Source organism: Bison bison, unplaced genomic scaffold (assembly GCF_000754665.1).
Source record: "Bison bison bison isolate TAMUID 2011002044 unplaced genomic scaffold, Bison_UMD1.0 scf7180017864471, whole genome shotgun sequence".
NCBI lineage: Eukaryota > Metazoa > Chordata > Mammalia > Artiodactyla > Bovidae > Bison > Bison bison.
The window spans coordinates 13,751,445-13,772,331 of NW_011495032.1; the positions used below are offsets into that span (position 1 = coordinate 13,751,445).

A 20,887-nucleotide genomic window follows, 5' to 3' on the forward strand; every position below is an offset into this window, starting at 1 on the left:
TATTCTTAATGATTAAAAATACTTCTTGAGCACCTTTGTAGGAAAGGCTCTGAACACACATTCAGAAGGATTGGTTTACTTTGGGCTTAGGATAAGTTCTACAAGAGTTACTTCTTTGTAAATTATTATTAGGAACCATGGTGGTCCCAGCTGTTCATTTGTTAACTCTATTCTTCGTGACTTGTTTAACGCATTGTTTTTGGTCTCTGTTTGGTGGTCTTTGTATCAACTAGCTCATAATTATGTCAGTATGCTAGAGCAACCCCCAGGTAGCTCAGATGGTGAAGTGTCTGCCTGCAATGCAGGAGACCTGGGTTCGGTCCCTGGGTCGGGAAGATCCCTTGGAGAAGGAAATGGCAACCCACTCCAGTACTTTTGCCTGGAAAATTCCATGGACGGAGGAGCCTGGTAAGCTACAGTCCATGGGGTTTCAAAGAGTCGGACACTACTGAGTGACTTCATTTTCACTTTCATTTTTATGACATCTAAGCATATACATGTTTTATTACCAATGCTAATGTAAACTGGCAGCCCGTGGGCCTAATTCAGCCATAAGGTATGTTGTGCAAGTTGAAATATTGTAGTTCCTTCAGGGGAGCTTGTACTACCCCAAATTGCCATAATATCCATCACTGAGTGTGACCCAGGCACTCACTTCCTTTATGTGCTAGGCTCCCATAGGTGTCTGTGTTTTCTTGGTTTACAGGACTAATTTGAACAGCATAATTTTAGTGAATAGTGTTAAACTTTGTTACTAGACCTCTCCATGGCAGGATAAACAGGAAGCACAATAAATGTAAACAAATGCATTTATTTTTTTATTTAGTTTCCTTCTCCCTCCTCTCTGGAGGTGCTAATTATCCACAAAATGGCCAAAAGATCAACAGTAGAGAAGATAAAATAACAAACCACAAAGTGGAAAATTAATAATCAAAAGTAGATTACACAGACTAGTAAATCAAAGGGTATTTCTGGGAAAGAAATGAGGTTATTGTTTGTAAACATTTTTATGGCCTTGACCATTGCTACAATTTTATTAGATGATGCTTTCTAATTAGCATTTCTATTGGTAAAGTTAGGGTAAACACCAAGTATCTGGTTTCATATTCTATTGCTTTCAAAACATTTTCCCCCTTTAAAATCAGAAAACTCCAAAAGAAAAAAACAAAAATGAATTGACAAAAACTCTTAAGGTAAAGAAGTTAAAATTATCCTGTTCATTAAGCTGGGATACCAAAAATTCTGATTTCTGCATGCTAACAATTTCTGATTCTCCTTAGTTTGAATTTATTCCTGTTAAAATTTTCCCATCAATTGATTTTTCCCCATATATCTTCTATTGAACTCTCCAAGAAAAGCTTTGTTTTCTCATTTTGCCCTTATTTTTAAAATATTCCACTGAAAACAATAAAGGATTTCTCCCAGGACTAGTTTGGAGGCTCTGTCACTTACGTTAAGTTGAAAGATTTTTCTGTGCAAGATCAGGAGTTCCTCTAAGATCCTAAGAATCACCACTATTTGTTTTTCTCAGTGTTTTAGAAGTTCTTCATTGTTGATCATTCAGATACTATTTTTAAACATTTCTCAGCTTCTTTGTCTACATTTCTTCCTTTTTCTTTCCTACTTGAACTTCTTTTATCTTCCCTTTCACATTTCAGTTTCCCCCCTGTGAGGTTACATTATTCATTTTTTTCTGCTTTGTTAAGAGCAAAGAATCACATTTTTTACCCAGGCTATCTTTTCACTTTCCTTTTGTATTTTCCTAAACCTTTATCTCACTTAAATATATGAGATGAAAACATCTTATGGAAAATTGATCGCTATAGATTCAAAACAAAACTAGCACTTTTTAAAATGATCAGGTAAATTTAAAATTTTTATTTTTTATTGAAGTATTGTTGATTTACAATGCTGTGTTAGTTTCAGGTGTACAGCAAAGTGATTCAGCTGTGTGTGTGTGTGTGTGTGTGTACTAAAAGATGTGGTTATGTTCACCTTTCAGTAGTTACTGTGTATATGGACCATGGACACTCCTCCTACCAGAAAGCAACAACAAAAACAGAAATAAAAAAACAGAAAACCCACCCCTAAGTGTATGTTGGTGGAAGGAAGGAAGGGAAATTACCCTTTTTCGTGTGTGTGTGTGTGTGTGTTTCTCTGATGTATGTGTGCTGTGTGCTTAGTTGCTCAGTCATGTCCAATTGTTCATAATCCCCATGGACTGTAACTCACCAGGCTCCTCTGTCCATGGGGATTCTCCAAGGCAAGAATACTGAAATGGGTTACCATGCCCTCCTCCAGGGATCAAACCCAGATCTCCCACATTGCAGGTGATTCTCTAGCGTCTAAGCCAAGTTGCAGGGAGGAAGGGAAATTACCCATTTTCTAGTGTGTGTCTGTTTCTCTTGTGTGTAGGTATTGCAAATACTTTCTGTCTCCAGCTGTCTTTTCACTATCTCTTAGTGTCAATAAAGAGAAGTTTTTAATTTTAGTGAAGTCAAATTTATTAATTCTTCTGTTTATAGTTAGTTTTTTATGACTTAATCTTTCCCTAATCTACAGCCATGGAGACTTTTCCCTATATATATATATATTGCAAACCTTTAGAGTTTTTCCCTAATTGTAATTCACTTGGGGCTTATTAATAGGAGTGGTCCCTTTCACTTTTTTCTATACAAATATTAGTTCCAACAATATTTATTGAACATTTTAGTTTTTCACCACCACTGCTGGGTGAACTGTCATAGCCAAGTGCCCATATATGGATGGATTGGCTTCTGACTCCATTCCACCTTATGGTTCTATCTGCTTTATCAACAGACCATCTTAATACAACTACAGTTATACAACTACAGTTATATAACAAGTTTTTTGATGTCAAGTATAATAGGCTTTCTCTGCATTTTCACATAAATTTTAGAATCACCTCATCAAGCTACAAACACACATGCACACAACCCTGTTGAGAATCTGAATGGCACTAAATCTTTAGATACTTGGTATCTTTATAATTGTGTTCTAATCTATTTATTTAGGTCTTCTTTAATGCCCATTATTATATCTTTCCACAGAGATCTTACACCTTTTTTTTAGTTTATTTCTATGTAGTTGGTATTTTTGATCAATGGATGGTATCTTTCTTTCTTAAGTGTTTTCACTAGTATGTAGAAATATATTTGACTTTTATGTATTGACTGAATCCAGCAACTTTGCTAAATTCCAATAATTCTAATAATGTACTTATAATATCTCTTACCAAGTGTAAAAATTTATCTGTAAATTCTTTTGGATTTTTCTGCAAATACAAATCAAATCTTATATGACTATTGATAACATTTCTCCCTTTTCCTTTATCTAATTTCCATCAGAATTTCACCTTCACATTATGACTTGTTTACAAATGCATTGGTTAATTTCCAAGCATAGGGATTTTCTATTATCCTTTTAACTAATTGTTATCGATTTTTTAAAGTCTGATCAGAATAGATTGTTTAATGACTTCGGTCACAAAATTCACTGAGAATTGTTTTGTGGCCCAGTATATGGATTTTCTGTAAATGTTTCATGTAAGCCTGTAAAGAATGTGAATTCTGCAGTTTTGGGTGCAAATGTCTCATACATGTTCATTAACCTAACTTTAATTGTTTTGTTCAAATTTCTGTATCCTTGCTGATTTTTCTCTCCCTCATTAATTTTATCAAATATTGAAAAAGGCATGTTAAAATCTAGTTTGTGAATTTTTCTTCTCGTGGTTCTTTCATACACATTCATACTTGTTATATATTACTAGTCAAATCTTTCATTACTATGAACTGATCTTTATCTTTAAGAATGCTTTTTGCCTTGAAACGAAAATATAATATAGGCCTAGAAGTGGGATTGCTGGATCATATGGCAACTCTACTTTTTAGTTTTTGAAGGAAACTCCACACTGTCCATACTGTTCTCTCTAATGATTGCACCAATTTACATTCCCACCAACAGTGTAGGAGGGATCCCCACATGGATCCTTAAAAGGATCAAGAGTGTGAGTTTGGATTATGAAAAGCAGTGTAAATGATAATAATTAAACACATATTTTAATTTTTCCTCAGTGGTATCATGCTGTAAATTAAGGGCATTCTGTTTAAAGGCAGCAGGAAGTTTCTGATAAATGTATATTGTACATCGTAATGATAGTCCTGTGCATGATTCATTTCCTCCAGCCTGCTATTGTGCTGATATTTTATTCATCTATTGTGAGGCATTTGGTGATTTCTCTTGCCACTGTTGCTTTGTCTATGATAGGCAATCCTTTTGCATGAGTCTCAAAAATAAAATATAATACAACTTCTAATAGTGGGCATCTTCCTCCCTTTCTTATATCTTGTAAAGTACTTTATTGTTGCTTTCTAAGAAAACATGGAATTTAGGACCATCCACCTAGTGACAATTAACTTGCTTAACAAACATCAAATTTATGCATTGCTGATTTGTTCCTGTCCCATCCTGCATGTGAGCAAACTCCAGGAGATGGTGAAGGACAGAGAAGCCTGGCATGCTGCAGTCCACGGGGTCACAAAGAGTCAGACACCACTGAGCAATTGAAGAACAACATTCTGCATACATGAAAACTATTTGTTTCAATCCTAAATCACAGTATTACATTAATGACACTTAAACAGCAATTAAATTCAATGTCTTGTATCAACAGTGCACATAGCTCAACCAAAGTGACATGAAGAGCTATGACTTAATTTTACTTCACAGGAAATGGCCATAACATTGTGACTGCTACCTAACAGTAGTAACTAGAGATGCTATTGATCATAAGATGCATTTTGATTTCAGAGACGTTAAAATGCAGGAAAAAATGTCTTAGAATCAACGTGCTCAGTCGCTCAATCGTGTCCAACTCTGTGACTCTCTGGGCTGTAGCCTGCCAGGCTCTTCTGTCCATGGGATTTTCCCAGCAAAAATACTGGAGTGGGTTACCGTTTCCTCCTCCATTAGAATCAACAAATGTGCTATTTTATTATTCTTGCTGCTTTTGGCTAAATTCCTTGGCTTTCCTGCAAATTTTTCTTCTAGTACCTTCCATTTAATTTCTAAATTTGATTTGTCACTAGTTTCTCTGCTCTTTTTCTCCCAGATAGTCCAAAGAGTACCAGAGTCAGAGGTAAAGGAAGTGATAAGGCTGCTCAAAACAATCTCCTTCATTCAGGTGGCATGAAATCTGAGATTTCATCGCTAGACTTTCAGTCTTCCCAAGGATCCCCTTTAAGATGCAAAGACATAAGGGAGAGTTAACACTGCGTTTAAGTAATTCCCTCTGCACTGTGAAGGATTTATCAGATGTGCTCTCTGGCTGCAGTGACCTGGTGCCTGCAGGCTGAGTGTAATGGATTCCAGGGCAAATAAAGGGGGAAGTTTCAGGACAGCCTTGAAAGAAGGAGGCACAGTAACTGAAGGGGCTGGAGGATTCTGAATAAATGTGTAACCAACAACTGTCTGAGCCTGGGTTTCTCTAGAAGCTAACCCTGAGACAAAGATGCCAGTGCAAGAAGTATAACTGAAAATTCATCCCCAAAAACACAGTTATGGGAGTGGGTCAGTGAGATGAAGAAGAGAAGGCATCCAGTAAAGGGTGCTCCACCCAGCCATTGGCTCAGATGGGCTGGGAGCCCCCAGGATAGGATAGAACATGTGCCTTAGAGTTATTTGGGCTTCCCAGGTGGTGCCAGTGGTAAAGAACCTGATTGCCAGTGCACGAGACAAATGTAAAAGACGTGGGTTCGATCCCTGGGTCAGAGAGATTCCCTTGGAGAAGGAAATGGCAATCCACTCCAGTGTTCTTTTCTAGAGAATCCCATGCACAAAGGAGTCTGATGGGCTATGGTCCATAGGGTGTCAAAGAGTCAATCATGACTGAAGTGACTTAGCACAGCACAGATTTATCTATGCCAGGGCTTTGGGAACTGGAGTATTTTTATATCAGCTCTTGTCATTACTAGCCCTAAAGCAAAAACCCAGAGATGCCGGCACTTTGAAGTCCACTCGATTGAACTAAAGCCATAAGGTCCAAGGGGCTATGGGCAGGGCAGCCCCTATCTCTGCTCTACCAGCTCTCCTCCTAACCTCAATTTGAGAAATTTTCGATTTCTTATTTTTTTAAACTACCTGCAACCACACTAGAGTCAAATGTTGATATTTCTTCTTTTATGGTATCTCTGAGATATGAAGCAGTTATTTCCAACTACTGGGTAAAATGTTTTCATTCATGTTTTTATTGTCAATCTGCAATCTACTGCACACTTCTGGCTGTCAGCTCACACTATCCCCTTTCATCATCCTGAATACTGCTGTTAAATCATGTTTATCCTTGCTCCTTACCAGCATCAAACACACTGGCCATGACAACACACTCTCAGCTTCAGCTTCTTACTATTTCCTTCCCTTTGTTCTGAGCACACGATGTTTCTTAAAGGCTTTTCCTAAGATTTCCTCACTAGAATTATAAGGATATGTCTAAGGTGGAAAAAAAAAAAAAAAACTAAATAGAAGAAGAGCTAATCCAGTCATCTTAAGGCTGATTTAGACTGGCCAGTCTAATAGATTTAAAAAGCAATTCTCTTTCATGATAATTAGAACAATAATGAAGTACCACTCCACAACTGTTAGGTTGACACTGACCACACCAAATGCTGGTGAGGATACAGTGCAACAGAACTATCAAATGTGGAAGACGATTTGGCAGTTTCTTACAAAGCTAAAAACATCTTTAGCATACAACCCAGCAATCATGCTCCTAAGAATTTACCCAAATGCATTAAAAGCTTATGTTCACATAAAAATCAGAAAATGTTTATAGAAACATTATTCATAATTATCAAAACTTGGAAGCCACTAAGATGTCCTTGAATGGGTGAGTGGATAAACTGTGGTTCATACTTCCATGAGGGCTTCCCTGGTGGCTCAGATGTTAAAGAAACTGCTTGCAATGCAGAAGACTCAAGTTTGATCCATGGGTTGGGAAGATCTCCTGGAGATGGAAATGGCAACCCACTCCAGTATTCTTGCCTAGAAAAATTCTACTGCTAAAAATAGGAGCCTGACAGGCTACAGTCCATGGGGTTGCAAGAGTCAGAAACAACTTAGCGACTAAACCACCACCACATTTCTATGATGAAATATTCTTCAGTGATAAAAAGAAATGAGCTGTCAAGCTACACAAAGACATGGAGGAAAACGAAAACATATTACTACATGAATACTGTAAGGCAAAACTGCGGAGATAGTAAAAAGATCAGTGGCTGCCAGAGGTTTGCAGGGTTGGGTAGAAGGATGAATAGAGGGGGAGCACAGGAGATTTTCAGGGCAGTGAAACTTGTCTGTATGATACAGTAATGGTGGATAGATGGTATGAGGCATATGTTAGAATTCAAAGGACCATGTAACACAAAGAACAAAGGGTAATGCAAGCTATGAACTTTATCTAATAATAATGTATTATTGGTTCATCAGTTACATTCAATATACTACACTAATAATGCAAGATGTTCATAACAAGGGAAACTCTCTGGTGGGGGCAGGGAGAGAGGCTAAGGTAGTATATGGTAACTCTGTACTTTCCACTCGATTTCTCTGTAAAACTAAGACATTCTAAAAAAGTTAAAAAGTCTATTTAAAAAAAAATCATTCAGAAGTCACAGTTTTCACATATCCTTATGCTTTTCCTTTGACCAAGAAAGAGAAAATTCAAATGACTATAGTTGCCTGCCTCTGTTGTTTAGCTGGCTTTAAATTCTCTTGAGAGTCCCTTGGATTGCAAGGAGATCAAACCAGTCAATCCTAAAGGAAATCAGTCCTGAATATTCACTGGAAGGACTGATGCTGAAGCTGAAACTTCAGTGCTTTGGCTACCTGATGCGAACAACTGACTCAATGGAAAAGAACCTGATGCTGGGAAAGATTGAAGGCAGGAGAAGGGGACAACAGAGGATGAGATGGTTGGATGGTATCACTGACTCAAGGGACATGAGTTTGAGCAAGCTCTGGGATGGACAGGGAAGCCTGGCATGCTGCAGTCCAGGGGATTGCAAAGAGTCGGACACAACTGAGCAACTGAACTGAACTGAAATTTTCTCATCATCACAAAGATTTTCTTAATAAAAAAGAAATGAGGTATAGATTCTCCATGCATACAAATTATTAATGCCCCATTTCTATTTATGCTAATAATAATACATACATCTTGCTGCTGCTAAGTCACTTCAGTCGTGTCCGACTCTGTGCGACCCCATAGATGGCAGCCCACCAGGCTCCCCCATCCCTGGGATTCTCCAGGCAAGAACACTGGAGTGGGTTGCCATTTCCTTCTCCAATGCATGAAAGTGAAAAGTGAAAGTGAAGTTGCTCAGTCGTGTCCGACCCTCAGCAACCCCATGGACTGCAGCCTACCAGGCTCCTCCATCCATGGATTTTCCAGGCAAGAGTACTGGAGTGGGTGCCATTGCCTTCTCATCTTAAATGAACTTAAAATTAGCTGTAGATGTAAATAGTTTGTCTTGGTTTACTTTTTATTTTTGTGTTGGTTTATTTTTTAAACTAAAGAAAATACTTCTTAAAGGTATCAGACTTAAATTCTGAGTCTATTTCTGGTGCCATGTTCTGTGTCTGTGAAGGCTTAGCTTATCCTAGACAACTGCTCCATGAAGCGGTGGGAGAATTCTACATAAAGTCAGGGGAACCTGAGTTTGTGGTTGTCACTAGCTGTGTGACCTTAGGCAAGGCACTTCTTAACCTTCATTACTCTAATTGCTCCTCGAAAGTGAAAGTGAAGTCATTCAGTTGTGTCCAACTCTTTGTGACCCCATGGACTGTAGCCTACCAGGCTCCTCCATCCATGGAATTTTCCAGGCAAGAGTACTGAAGTGGGTTGCCATTTCCTTCTCCAGGGGATCTTCCTGACCCAGGGATGGAACCTGGGTCTCGTGCATTGCAGACAGACACTTTACCATTTGCTCCTTAGTCAGCTGAGATAACAATACTGGTATCAGAGAGTCATCTCGAGGGGCATGCCAGACAACTGAGAAAGAGCTTTGTAACTTGTGCACGTTCAGTTGCTTCAGACTCCTTGCGACCCCAAGGACTATAGCCTTCCAGGTTCCTCTGTCCATGGGATTCTCCAAGCAAGAATGCTGGAGTAGGTTGCCATGTACCTCCTCCAGGGGATCTTCCCAACCCAGGGATCAAACCCACTTTTCTTGTCTCCTGCATTGGCAAGCAGGTTCTTTACCACTAGTTCCACCTGGGAAGCTTGTAAGCATGTAACTTATAAACTGCTCTAAAAAGAGAAGAGGGTTTTTTTATGTTGTCTCATGGGGGTGTTAGAAGAGTTTAAAGATCATAAATGGTAAATCAATGAAAACAACATAAAAATCTTCCTATTAGTTTCACGAAAAGGAAGAAAACTGACTAAAAAGCCAATAAAGACCAATGTGTTTTCTGGGAAATATATTTACATGAATGTAAAAGAAACTCCAGAAAAAGATAGACTATGTATTGGGGACTTTCAAAACATTAAACAGCAGGGACTTTCCCAGCTTTTCTTTAGGATTAACTTGCACATGTGCACAAATACACAGCTGCTTTAAATTTAAAAAACCAATGCATACAAGCTAGCAATAAGAAATAATGATACAGTGCTCCCACCTGAGCATAATTCATAAACCATTTGGAAGAAAATAATCAATACTACATTTTCTAAACAAATAGAAAGACATGAGAAGGAACATGACAAACTCTCATTAATGATCATCCTTGGGGAAATGAGACGGGCGGGGCGGGGGTGGGGAGCTGGATACTTTCATTTGATTTCGATTCTTTGGTATTGTTGGAATTCTACTTAAGCGTGTGTTACTTTTATGATTAAAACAAAATAAGTAGTGATAAATCACTCATATATGCGCCATACCAGATCTTTGTCTTGGCTTGATTTATGCAGAAGTTTTTGTAAAAGATGAATGTTGGTTTTGAAAATGAGTCATTCAGGTGAAAAGAGAAAAAAGGAGAGTCAGAGTCTACTTAGATCATTATAGTGACTAAATTTCAATGCTCTTGGGGAACTCAGTCTTGTAATTAAGAGATAAATTAATTGCTTAATTCAAAGTGACAGGAAGAAAACAAGATAGGTGCTAACAAACTCTACTTATCATTTATATGTTTGAACATAACAATACTAGAACCTGCCATTTACTGAATACCTATTATATGTAGGGTGCATTATAAAAGCTGACAATAGTCTGCAAGGTACCTTTTAGGAAGCCCAGAGGTCACGTCATTTGTTAACGGCACTGAACTCTTAAGTTAAGGCGAAGGAGTGCTTCAAAAAACAGGTGTATCTCATTCTATAAACCATCACCTTTCCAAATCACTACTGTCTTTTTCAAAATGCGTTTCTTATTTAAGTGGACCCCTTCAGTCATAGCTGCATTCAATTTTACTCTCCCTGGAAATTATCTTTATAATATTGCCCATGATAAATCTGTTCAAGGATTAACCATTCTTTATGGAACCTCAAGATAGTTGCAGTGGTTAAACCAACCAACAGAAAATTACTATGTGTTTGATTGTAAAATTATTGAATCACATTTCCTGAAATGACTTCAGTCTTAATAACCTCTGGTTGTTGTACTTGCTATTCATACAGGCAATCTGCCATGGACCCTGAGTGCTCCTGTGTGATCTTGCTGGTGTGCCAAGAATACAAATCCCTGACCACTCATCACTCGTCTCATTTTGGGGGGTTGTATTTGCAGCAGGCAGCCTTACTGCTGCTACTGCTAAGTCACTTCAGTTGTGACTCTGTGTGACCCCATGGACTGCAGCCTACCAGGCTCCTCCATCCCTGGGATTCTCCAGGCAAGAACACTGGAGTGGGTTGCCATTTCCTTCTCCAATGCATGAAAGTGAAAAGTGAAAGTGAAGTTGCTCAGTCGTGTTCGACTCTTTGCAACCCCATGGACTACAGCCTACCAGGCTCCTCTGTCCATGGGATTTTCCAGGCAAGAGTACTGGAGTGGGATGTCAGTGCCTTCTCTGAGACAGCCTTAAGTGATGTGGTAATGTCTCCGTCTAGAGCAGGCTGGCCTCCCATAGCTGTAAAAGCAGTGAATTCCTCAAGTTCAATGTTCCTCTCCTGTGACACAACCCACTGAGTGTGCTGACAATCATGGTGGGCGCGCTGTAGTACCTGTGTCACCGTAGTAGGACCCAGAGGACAAAGGAAACTAATGCAAATGAGCCTGAAGCTCTGATTACTACTTTTGCCGTGAATAATAAAATCTTTATTATCCGGAAGTCTCAAGTCTTTAACTGGCACAAGAAACAATAAGCTCATTTGTTAAAGGGTAAAATTCCAGATCCTGCATGTTTCTCAATACCAATTTGTATTATAAACTTGTAACATTTCCATTATTTGTTCCTATGTCTTATTCCCAATCTATACTGGCATCTTCTAAAAGCAAGAATCAGCTTTCAAGACAAATCTTGTAGTAGCAGTCACCTTACAGGAACCTTGTAAATGCTTGCTGAATGATCAAATGAGAAGATGAGTAAATTACAGTAATTCCCTCTTAACTGAGAAAAAATAGAAAAAGCATATTATTCGATCTCAGTGTTGGTAAAGAGATTGTCTTTAAATTCTTCTGGAGTTTTTATTAGTCACCTAACCCTATTGCTGCTGCTGCTGCTAAGTCACTTCAGTTGTGTCCTACTCTGTGCGACCCCATAGACGGCAGCCTATCAGGCTCCCCCATCCCTGGGATTGTCCAGGCAAGAACATTGGAGTGGGTTGCCATTTCCTTTTCCAATTCATGAAAGTGAAAAGTGAAAGTCAAGTCGCTCAGTTGTGTCTGACTCTTCTCGACCCCATGGACTGCAGCCTACCAGGCTCCTCCGCCCATGGGATTTTCCAGGCAAGAGTACTGGAGTGGGGTGCCATTGCCTTCTCCCTAACCCTATTAGCCAGGAATATATAACACTGGAGTTCTGAGATTAGTTGGAAGAGATTAGCAAGATATGAAATACTCCTGGAGATGGTGACTTTGCTTCAAAAAGCCCTTCAAAAAGCCCAGGATCTTCATCCTGGTTGACCGCTATCACTGGTAGAGGCTGCCTTGGGGAGACTTGAATATTAGGGATGATGCTCTGAGAGTCCCCTGCTCTCTATATGGTAAGACACATCCTTTACTTATAGTAAAAGAATTGATATCCTTTGCTTACGTCTAGTAGAATCCTTTAGTCACCCTCTCACCTTTGCTCTCATGATAGCAAGAATACATCATCCTTATAATCAAAGAATATTTAGATGAGAATATAAAGACAAGAAAATGAAATACTAAAAAAAAATGAAATACTAAATGTTAATATTGATAAAGAAGGTATACACACATCTCTCTTGTTGATATGTCTTTATCTAGAAAAAATGAGAGACTAATAAAAAATTCTAGAATGATAAACAAGATGACACTTTTTTCCTACACTGGTAATAATCATCTCAAACTGAAAATGGAAATAATGTTGCATCCAAAATAGTAAGAAAATATTTTTAAAACTTAAGAATAAATGTAAAAAGAAAGGTACACATTTTACATCAATTAAACTAGGGTCATACTGAAGACTGTAAAGATCTGAAAAGGCATAAATTACAAACAACATAAAATAAACATAACAGAATTTTAGGATGTGGGACTTTATCCTAAAAATGTTAATCATCCCAAAATAAATACACATTTTTAATGTAATTGCAGTTAGACTTCCAAGAGTTGATTTTGGAGAGTTTGGATTGAAAGAAAGAGGTAATACAATTCATATGAAAGAAAAGTTGCACAACGGTTAAGAAAATTACAAAAGCTACTTAAGTTTTCAGTGCTTAAAATATATCAGGGAATTTTCTAAGTGTTCTATGTTATATTTCACTAAATCTTCACAACTGTTTGTGATCAATACTATCATCCTGATTTTACAGATAGGTACGATGAGAGAGAGAGATGAAATAGCTTGAAGCCAAGTTTCAATCTGACTCCAGAGTGTGTGTTTTCAACCGATTAACCACCAAGTAATTGTCACCAAGCTGGGGGGAGAAGGACTTGCCATACAGGATGCTGAAATATACTACGAAATGTAATATATTTATAAGGTATAAATACACTATATAACATACTTTATAATAATTAATTTTGACATATATCTAGACTAGCAGAGCATAACAAGAGAGTGGTAGGAGAATTATTACATAAAAATGAACATACAAAAAACATCTCAATTCAGTGGGGAAAAATGATCATTTAGAAAGTCTTGCTGGTATAATTGTCTATTAATCCAGAAGACAAGTTGGATCTTTATATAAAGAATTCTATGTAGATTAAAGATAATTTTTTTAAAAAAGTAGAATAAGTCAGGAAAACATGTATAATTTAAGAATTGGGAGAGTTTTAACCAAGGCTAGACCCCCTGAAACTATACAAAAAGATGAATTTTTAACTACATTTAAAGATTTTTTCTTGTACAGAAAAAGATGTCATAAAGCCAATAGACATATGGTAGATTGAGGTAATTATTAATAACTGTTATTTAACATGAAAAATATTCTTAGTGTTTTTAATATATAATCATTTGAAATTGATAAGGGAGAGCCCAATAGAAAAAAGTGAATGGAAAATTGACAAAAGAGCACATCTAAGTAACAAATGAATATGAAAAAGGATGACCAGCTTCACATGTAGTCAGAGAAAAGCAAACAAAGTAAAAAGAGATATTATTTCCTAACAATCAGGTACACAAGATGAAAAGAAATGAAAATACCTACTATTAATTGAGATATGGGAAAGAGGGTCTTCATAGACTTTGCTGATGGAAATGTGAACTTTACAACCTATTTGGAAAGCAATCTTGACAATGCCTATTAAAATTCAACTATACCTTGGACTAGAAGGTCCATTTCTAGGAATCCATCCCATAAAAATAAGGGCATTAGCCCACAGGGACACACGCACCGGGTTGTTTGTTACACTGTGGTAGAGAAAAGCTGGAGGTGAAGTGCCTGCTCCACTAATGGGAAGGGCTCAATAAAGTACAGCACATCCACTCCATGGAGCATTTGCGACCATAAGATCTAGAGATTTCTGTGATGTAAAGTTTAGAAAGTAGAGAAGTGATTAACACAACTTCATTTTTTTTTCATGACAAGATCCTGTCTTCTCATTTACAAAATTTCAGAGAACATATAATGTTCATGGGGATAAATTACATATGTTCTTAGTTTATTTAGAAATGAGATATAGGTATGAAAGAGCGCCCATTGATGTTAACGCTGATGTCTTTGGGGGGTGATGATGTGGATGGGGGTGAGGAAAAAGAGAACTCTGTAATAAAAAAGCAGCATATATTATATCTAACTTATGGTAGACTATGTGTGAATGTGCAGTAAAAACATGAAAAGATAGTGACAAAAATGATAGTGGTAGTAATTTTATTTTGGTGGAATTTTAGGGAATTTTTAGTTTCTTCTTAGATTTTTCATTATTGTCTGAATTTTCACAAAGACATGTTATTTAAGCAATTAGGGAAAAATTAGAAAGCTATTTCCATGATATCAAAATGTCCATTTAGTAAAAGACTTAAATTAATTTACATATTGTGCAAAAATTAGAAATTAGACCTCTTACATCTAGAAGTGGAAAACCATTCCAATCGGAAGAAATAAAACCATTCTCTGAAGACTGTTGACACTTATGAAGCAAACCTCAAAGTGACCATTAAACATTTTCCATTGAACAAAAATCCGAAATCTATTTGAATTGTAGTTGAGGCACTAATACTGTTCAGCTACCGAGAGAAATGGAAACTGAAGGGTTGCTAATAGCTCATGAATAATGGAAAGTGATGCCCAAGTGACTTATTACTCAACTGTGACCATGAGGATAGGTCTCAGAGCTGGTTCTAAAACTGGGAATCCTAATGTTGGTTTACAGATACCCAGAGTGACACTTCAAAGTGGTCTTGAGGCTTAAAATGCAAGTCACAATAACATGTTTATATTTAAAGGGTCACTTTCTTTCAAGGCTACATTAGTAAAGATACTAACCCGGTGGAACTTGTCCTTCAAGGCCTTTTAAACTGACTGGCTCTGGCTTCCGGGACTATTTGTACCATCAGCATCCATCAAAATGTATTCATCTCATTCCTACACTCCTTGTTCATGCAGTGCTAATAATCAATGTAGTTGCCTCTTTTTCCCATCATCTTAGATGAAAACTCCTATTAAGCTGTACAGGTTTATACAGTTTACTACCTGAGGGCGTGAATCACCTGAGGTGCTGAAGCCAGGCCATTGTGGAGACATGGTTTACGCAGAAGGCACTGGAAAGTCCTCAGCATTTGAGGTCAGAATCAGGGTTTTACCCAGCCCTGCCATTAACTGTGACATTAAAAAAAGCCACTTTACATTTTTGAACTTTGATTTTTCTCCCCTTTAAAATCTGTACGCTGCCCTCTTAAGTTGTGAGAATCAAGTGGGATGTTCAGAATATCAGAGTCAATCATTAAACAAAGGTCAATTATGTTTTTCTCAGATTGCAGAAGCAAAAATATCCTTTGAAGAGGAATTTTTAAGTGCAAAAATATTAATACTAATAAAAGACACCCATAATCACAAGATCTGGAGATAACTGATATTAACATTTAATGTGCCATTTACTTTATATTTTCCATGTGCAGACATTTAAGAAAACAAAATTCAGACATGCTTTATATATTATTATATATCTGCTTTTCCATTTAATTGATAATTAAATTACAATGTCATTAAAACATCTACAATATCATTTTTAATAGCTGATGAATGGCTATATTAGCTCTAATCTATTGAATAAACTCTCCACTGTTGACATGTAGATTATTTATAATTTGTCACCATTAAAATGCTGTGATATATTGATTAAACCAATGTTGTTAAATTACAGTATTTAGATCTTGTTCATTTATGGTTTTCCTACTTGATATGTCAGAAACTAAGAGAAGTTTATTTAAGTGTTCCACTTTGATGTCTCTCATTTCTTGTATTTATAATTTTTACTTTATATTTTGATTCAATACTCTTTGGTGCATATTGATCTGTGAATGTTACATTTCCATTTGAAATTACCTCTGATAAAATATTTGTCCTGATTATTGCTTTTGAACTGGAATTTGACATTGTCTAACCACCTCAGAACCACCAAGAGGATTAAATGTTATACATTCGGAGTACTAAGTAAGTGTCAGCTCATTTCTATTTTATTATTTTTATTATAACAATATATAGTGACCATACTTTATTTTTGTCTGCATTATTTTTACCCAACCTTTTAATTCTCCTTATACCTCATTTTGGGCTTTCCCAGGTGACTCAGTGGTAAAGCATCTACTAATGCAGGAGATGCAGGAGACCCAGGATTGATCTCTGGGTTAGTAAGAGCCCCTGAAGGAAGGAATCGTAACCCACTCCAGTATTCTTGCCTGGAAAATCCTATGGACAGAGGAGCCTGGGAGGCTACAGTTCATGGGGTGGCAAAGAGTTGGACATGACTTGGTGACTGAGCACACACATATACCTCATTTTAGGGGTTGTTGGTAAATAGCATGTCACTGAATTTTCTGTTTTGAAATCTGAAACTTCTGTTTCTAAATGAGACTTTCTTACTCTTAAGAGGAGTTCAATCCACTTGCATTTACTGCCATATTTATGTGTTCAGTTGTACTCTGTCACCTACTTTTCTATTTCCTTTGCCTGTCTTTTGTTACAGATAGCCCGTACTTCTTTTCTGTCCCCTTCTCCACTATGTGGGAAGGTATAAATACTGTTTTACATGCTTATAGCAATTATCATTGAATTTATCAAAAGTTTTTTTTGTGCCCAGTAGTTCACAACCTAGTTTTCACCACAGTCTCCAGGTGGATTACCTCACACCCACCCCATACTCCTCTATGCACTGATGCATTGATACAAGAGGCTGTACACTATGTACAACTCCCAGTTTGCACCATCTATAATTCCGCCATTTTCACTTGCACCAATCACAAGGTGCCTTGACTGTATGGTACTACCATTGAAACTTCATTTTAGGTATCTGAAATAGAAGTTAATTTTTGTTATTTTGAAATTCCCATGTCAAAATAAGAATTTAGCATACTTCCCATATCTAAATGATTTCTTTATCATCCCAAGAAACTATTGTAGGGGTGCTGGAGAAGCCATGAAGAGATACTCCACATCCAAGGTAAGAGAAACCCCAATAAGACAGTAGGCACCAAGAAAGGGCATCAGAGGGCAGACAGACTGAAACCACAATCACAGAAAACTAGCCAATTTGATCACATGGGCCACAGCCTTGTCTAACTCAATGAAACTAAGCCATGCCATGTAGGGTCACCCAAGATGGATGGGTCATGGTGGAGAGGTATGACAGAATGTGGTTCACTGGAGAAGGGAATGGCAAGCCACTTCAGTATTCTTGACTTGAGAACCCCAATGAACAGCATGAAAAGGCAAAAAGATAGGATACTGAAAGAGGAACTACCCAGGTCGGTAGGTGCCCAATATGCTACCAGAGATCAGTGGAGAAATAACTCCAGAAAGAATGAAGGGATGGACCCAAAGCAAAAACAACATCCAGTTGTGGATGTGACTGTTGATGGAAGCAAGGTCTGATGCTGTAAAGAGCAATATTGCATAGGAAACTGGAATGTTAGGTCCATGAATCAAGGCAAATTGGAAGTGGTCAAACAGGAGATGGCAAGAGTGAACGTTGATATTCTAGGAAACAGTGAACTAAAATGGACTGGAATGGGTGAATTTAACTCAGATGACCATTATATCTACTACTGTGGGCAGGAATCCCTTAGAAGAAATGGAGTAGCCATCATAGTCAACAAAAGAGTCTGAAATGCAGTACTTGGAAGCAATCTCAAAAATGACGGAATGATCTCTGTTTCCAAGGAAAACCATTCAATATCACAGTAATCCAAGTCTATGCCCCAACTAGTAACACTGAAGAAGCTGAAGTTGAATGGTTTTATGAAGACCTACAAGACCTTTTAGTACTAACACCCAAAAAAGATGTCCTTTTCATTATAGGGGACTGGAATGCAAAAGCAGGAAGTCAAGAAACACCGGGAGTAAAAGGCAAATTTGGCCTTGGAGTACAGAATGAAGCAGGGCAAAGGCTAATAGAGTTTTGTCAAGAGAATGCACTGGTCATAGCAAACACCCTCTTCCAACAACACAAGAGACTCTACACGTGGACATCACCAGATGGTCAACACTGAAATCAGACTGATTATACTCTTTGCAGCCAAAGATGGAGAAGCTCTATACAGTCAGCAAAAACAAGACCAGGAATTTACTGTGGCTCAGATCATGAACTCCTTATTACCAAATTCAGACTTCAATTGAAAAAGTGGGGAAAACCACTAGACCATTCAGATATGACCTAAATCAAATCCCTTATGATTATACAGTGGGAATGAGAAATAGATTGAAGGGACTAGATCTGGTAGATAGAGTGCCTGATGAACAATGGACGAAGGTTCGTGACATCGTACTGGAGACAAGGAGGAAGACCATCCCCAAGAAAAAGAAATGTAAAAAAGCAAAATGGCTGTCTTAGGAGGCCTTACAAATAGCTGAGAAAAGAAGAGAAGCAAAAAACAAAGGAGATAAGGAAACATATACCCACTTGAATGCAGAGTCCCAAATAATAGCAAGGAGAGATAAGAAAGCCTTCCTCAGTGATCAATGCAAAAAAAAAAAAAAAAGAGGAAAACAATAGAATGGGAAAGACTAGAAATCTCTTCAAGAAAATTAAAGATACCAAGGGAACATTTCATGCAAAGGTGGGCTCAATAAAGGACAGAAATGGTATGGACCTAACAGAAGCAGAAGATATTAAGAAGAGGTGGCAAGAATACACAGAAGAACTGTACAAAAAAGATCTTCATGACCCAGATAATCATGATGGTGTGATCCCTCACCTAGAGCCAGACATCCTGGATGTGAAGTCAAGTGGGCCTTAGGAAGCATCACTACTAACAAAGCTAATGGAGGTGATGGAATACCAGTTGAGCTATTTCAAATCCTGAAAGATGATGCTGTGAAAGTGCTGTACTCATTATGCCAGCAAATTTGGAAAACTCAGCAGTGGCCACAGGACTGGAAAAGGTCAGTTTTCATTCCAATCCCAAAGAAAGGCAATGCCAAAGAATGCTCAAACTACCACACAATTGCTCTCATCTCACACGCTAGTAAAGTAATGCTCCAAATTCTCCAAGCCAGGCTTCAGCAATATGTGAACCATTAAATTCCAGATGTTCAAGCTGGTTTTAGAAAAGGCAGAGGAACCAGAAATCAAATTGCCAACATCCGCTGGATCATCAAAAAAGCAAGAGTTCCAGAAAAACCACCTGGGAAGCTCACTTCCCACATTACTATTCATTCTCCATACTATCAATTGTCCTTTCTTACATCCAATATGTTTTTCGTTCTACTGTTTCTATTTTTCCCTCCTTAGAATCCCTTCCTACATCTCCCTCTTTTCATATTATCTGTTTGAATTTTTTATTTAAACCTATTTATCTCTTTTATATTTCTGTTCTTATTTTATACACATGGCTTCCTGAAAAACTTCATGTTGTGGAGTAGATCATTTTCAGAAGTATGTGTTTTTTAAAATACATCCTTTTGAGCCTGCCAGTCTCTTGTTACAAGGATTTTTTCATAAGACTCAAGCATGTATCTTTAGGCAATGTTTTAATAGATGAATGTGGGGTTGATTTCCTAATTTAGTTTTATTTATGTGCCTGATACTGTAAAGATTTCACTCGTATTTTTGTATTTAACTGTCCAGTCATTTTAGGTTTTAATGTTGTATGTTTTTGTCCTTTTCTCCTCTAATGTATTTTATCTAGAAGCTTGGAGAGATTTTTATATGCAATTGTAAACTTGAAGTCTTCATTACCAAAGTCAAAGGCATGATTTCCAGGCACTATGGTAAACTGGAAAGAAAAGTCTTTAGGGATGTGCTGAAATTTAAATCTCTTGTCAGAGTTCCTAAGAGCAAAAATAGAAAGACCTGTTTCTCTTGCTTATAGGGTTGCTTCCATGCCAAGCTGAAGCATAATTTGATTTTTAAAAATTGCTTGTCCCTATTTTACCTTATTAGTCTTATGATATAGTAATATGTCTTTAAGATCAATTAAGCTCTATTTTAACTTGAAGGAATTTTCTCAGACATTGGGGAACCTGTAGTTTTTCCCATGCATGTTTTTCATCACCCCAGTCTTTCAAATATATGCAGTTTCATTTGCACATTTCTGATGAGCAAACTAGATTTGAGAGTATGAGTAATGGGTTGCTAAGTTTTCTAAGTATCAGAGCCTCTATAATAGCTTTTTGATGTAATATACTAAAGAAACAACCATGTAATCTCCATTTTGTGAAAAAAATACATGCATCCATCTCTAACACATTTCAAAAGATAAGAAGAAATATACTAAAGTATCAACCATGGTTGAAATCTGCATGATAGCATTATGGATAGTTTATTCTCTGCCATATTTTTCAAACTTCCTATAATACATACAAGTAATATGTATTACTTATATAACCAAAGTAAAAACTACTCTATTCTAACTGAGCAAAACTTTAATGATGAAGGAATTAAACCAATTAATTTTGCTTTTCCCATGTTCAGTTCCAACTAACATTTATTTCCTGGGAAAGGATAAAATAGATTGTGAATACAAAATTTTAGTGGTCATTTCTCATTCAGTTACAAAAAAAAAAAGAGGCATTCACAATAGGCATATG

General features: G+C 37.2%; 1 protein-coding gene across 2 annotated transcripts in view; it reads right to left on the bottom strand.

Annotated features, from left to right (window-relative positions):
- Positions 1 to 20,887, bottom strand: part of STAT4 (signal transducer and activator of transcription 4) — a 105,663-nt gene that overhangs the window by 45,025 nt on the left and 39,751 nt on the right. The window lies entirely within an intron of this gene.